Source organism: Mauremys mutica, chromosome 1 (genome assembly GCF_020497125.1).
Source record: "Mauremys mutica isolate MM-2020 ecotype Southern chromosome 1, ASM2049712v1, whole genome shotgun sequence".
Taxonomy (NCBI): domain Eukaryota; kingdom Metazoa; phylum Chordata; order Testudines; family Geoemydidae; genus Mauremys; species Mauremys mutica.
In genome coordinates this window covers 149,117,993-149,121,436 of record NC_059072.1, presented here as the reverse complement: position 1 = coordinate 149,121,436, position 3,444 = coordinate 149,117,993, and the positions used below count along the sequence as shown (strand labels likewise).

General features: G+C 48.1%; 1 pseudogene; it reads left to right on the top strand.

Annotated features, from left to right (window-relative positions):
• The first annotated feature begins 291 nt into the window (after positions 1-291).
• On the top strand, positions 292-1,298 carry LOC123349744 (annotated as a pseudogene).
• Positions 1,299-3,444: the final 2,146 nt, after the last annotated feature.

Genomic DNA, 3,444 nt, shown 5'->3' with positions numbered 1-3,444 from the left:
TGTCCTGAATTGACACACTCAGTTGGGTCCCACCAAAGCCAGTATTGTTACCCCCTGCAATTTCAGCCCCCCAGGTCCCTGCACAGGCTGCCAATGCACCTCCATCCAGACATGCAGCCCCCACTAGAGTCATGGGCTCCCCATACAGCAATGTTGTTGCAACTCATGCTCTTTAACTTTTCTTCCATCAGAGTGCATGTTGTTAGAGCAAGAGCTGCACCTGACTCTGCTCTTTGAGATACACTCCTTCCTTCCAGTTGTGTGATTCAGTCAGAACCACTAAGAAGAAGGATGTTCCCAGCAAAGTGCGGAATGAATAAGATCATCACCTACTCAGGATGTGATCTTCGGGGGACTGGCCAAAGAGTTCACCTGCAGTATGCCTGATCTGTGACAGATGGATTTCGGTGACACCATTTCCTCACTGAAGGTCATTGGGCAGCCGAGGCTGGCCTTCAGAGATCCTGATTATGGAGGACCAGTCCACGCTTTTAAGGAAAGTGAATACGGGCATGTAGACATGAATAACCACATCTCCTCTCTGCAACTGAAGGATCCTCTGATCACCTTCTATTACCTTCCATGAGGTGCTAACAAAGGAGACTGACTTGTCTACAGGATATTTTGGTGACAAGGCATCTTCTCACATTGTCCAGAGAGGAGCCTGGCTCCTCTACGAGCACCCCAATCGAAGAGGCTGGTATTACATGGCCCAGTCAGGAGAGAGGCTTCACGACTATGGGATGATTGGATTCCATGACCAGTGTTCCCATGTGTCCCTGATTCTGTGACCAGTGTCCCTTGCTACCCGGTTGCCCCGTTGTTACCTCCAAGGTCCTATGGGAACAGTAGAAGGCGGAGAAGGAAATTGTGATTGATGAGATTGTAAGAACCAATGCAACAGATCATGAACAAACCTTCACCATCACAACCAGCAGGGAGTAGGAGGCCTCCACCACCCAGAGCTTCAACTTCAGTAGCTCCTCTACTCTCAGAATGTAGAGGTGGAAGTGGGGATCTCACACTCCTCCATCTCTGCGGAGACAGAAATATCCAGCACCACCATCTTTGAGAAAGGGAAGAGTGAGTGTGTCAACCACCATTAAGGACAAAGTTGAGGTATCTCTGCCAGCCAAGACCCCACCCCACACAGAGCTGACAATCAGTGTTGTGAGGAAGGAGGTCACCTTTCAGTGCCGGTGGAGCTGATCATTACCCAGGGTGGAAAGATAAAGACTGAGTATGAGGGGTACCAGAGCACATCACGGCGTAGCATCCACACCACATACAAGCTCTAGGTTCCAGTGAGGAAGCATCCTTCCCCCTGCTGAGCCCACTGTGTTTCCTGCTCCTTTCACACAGCCTAATTCATGTCTGCTTCCAAGAGAGGGCCAAGGGAATTAATTTGTCATGTATTCTCTCAGCCATGTGTGAACTGGTTTGACACAGATCTCCTCAATAGCTTACTGTCTCCACCCTGCCCTGCAACACAGGCAGCATTAGCAAAAGAAACTTATAATCACCACACTGCATTGTCCAGTGGAGGATGTCTGGGATCCCTCAGGAGAGTGTTTCAGAGTCCAAGATGTAACTAGACTATCACTACATTACCTGCTTGTCCTCTGTTGGTGAAAACTTCAGCTTCTTACTCAGGTTTTACTCTACCCTTGACACCAATGAGAATTCTGTGTAAGGATCTCAGGGTTGGGACCAATATTGGGGAAACTGCAACTTTTAAACAGTATTTTTATATTTTATATAGAATGCTTTATATATTCAAAGCACTCTGTAGATAAGATCTAATTAATTATCATAGAACCCCTTTCATATGGGCAGTGTGTTTTAACCCCTCTTCCAGCAAGTGACGTGACTTGCCCCAGGCTCCACAGTGAGCCAGTGGTGGAGCTGAGATTATAATTCACGCTCTCCTGACTCCCAGTCCTGTGCTCATGTCAGAGGTTTTATTAAATATTTTCTTGACATTTTGGAACATGAGCTGGCTCCGGGCTCCATGCCCCCCTATAGAGAGCTATGGCACCAGCTTCTCAATACCCTCCACAGGGAATCTGGGACTTCACTTTGCTCTATCTGAGGTACTTGTCTGTCCCCATGACAATAGTATTTGAGCATCTCACAAGCGTGAATGCATTTATCCTCACCATACCACTATGAGCTAGGGCAGTGCTTGCAGCCCAGATTTACAGATGGGGAAATGAGGCACAGCGAGGCTAAGTGACTTGCTCAAGGGTGTCTGTGGCCGAGCAGGGAATTGACCCTAAAACCCTGGCTAGTACCCTAACCACATGCCTGCCTAGCCCAAATCTCTGTATAGAATAGAATAGAATATTAGGATTGGAAGGGACCTCAGGAGGTCATCTAGTCCAACCCCCTGCTCAAAGCAGGACCAAACCCAACTAAATCATCCCAGCCAGGGTTTTGTCAAGCCTGACCTTAAAAACCTCTAAGGATGGAGGTTCCACCACCTCCCTAGGGAACCCATTCCAGTGCTTCACCACTCTCTGAGTGAAAAAGTTTTTCCTAATATCCAACCTAAACCTCCCCCACTGCACTTGAGACCATTACTCCTTGTTCTGTCATTGAGAACAGTCTAGATCCATCCTCTTTGGAACCCCCCCTTCAGGTAGTTGAAAGCAGCTATCAAATCCCCCCTCATTCTTCTCTTCTGCAGACTAAACAATCCCAGTTCCCTCAGCCTCTCCTCATAAGTCATGTGCTCCAGCCCACTAATCATTTTTGTTGCCCTCCACTGGACTCTTTCCAATTTATCCACATCCTTCTTGTAGTGTGGGGCCCAAAACTGGACACAGTACTCCAAATGAGGCCTCACCAGTGCTGAGTAGAGGGGAATGATCACATCCCTCGATCTGCTGGAAATGCCCCTACTTATACAGCCCAAAATGCTGTTAGCCTTCTTGGCAACAAGGGCACACTCATAGAATCATAGAATCTCAGGGTTGGAAGGGACCTCAGGAGGTCATCTAGTCCAACCCCCTGCTCAAAGCAGGACCAAACCCAACTAAATCATCCAGCCAGGGCTTTGTCAAGCCTGACCTTAAAAACCTCTAAGGAAGGAGATTCCATCACCTCCCTAGGTAACCCATTCCAGTGCTTCACCACCCTACTAGTGAAAAAGTTTTTCCTAATGTCCAACCTAAACCTCTCCCCCTCTGCAACTTGAGACCATTACTCCTTGTTCTGTCATCAGGTACCACTGAGAACAGTCTAGATCCATCCTCTTTGGAACCCCCTTTCAGTTAGTTGAAAGCAGCTATCAAATCCCCCCTCATTCTTCTCTTCTGCAGGCTAAACAATCTCAGTTCCCTCAGCCTCACCTCGTAAGTCATGTGCTCCAGCCCCCTAATCATTTTTGTTGCCCTCTGCTGGACTGTCTCCAATTTGTCCACATCCCTTCTGTAGTGGGGG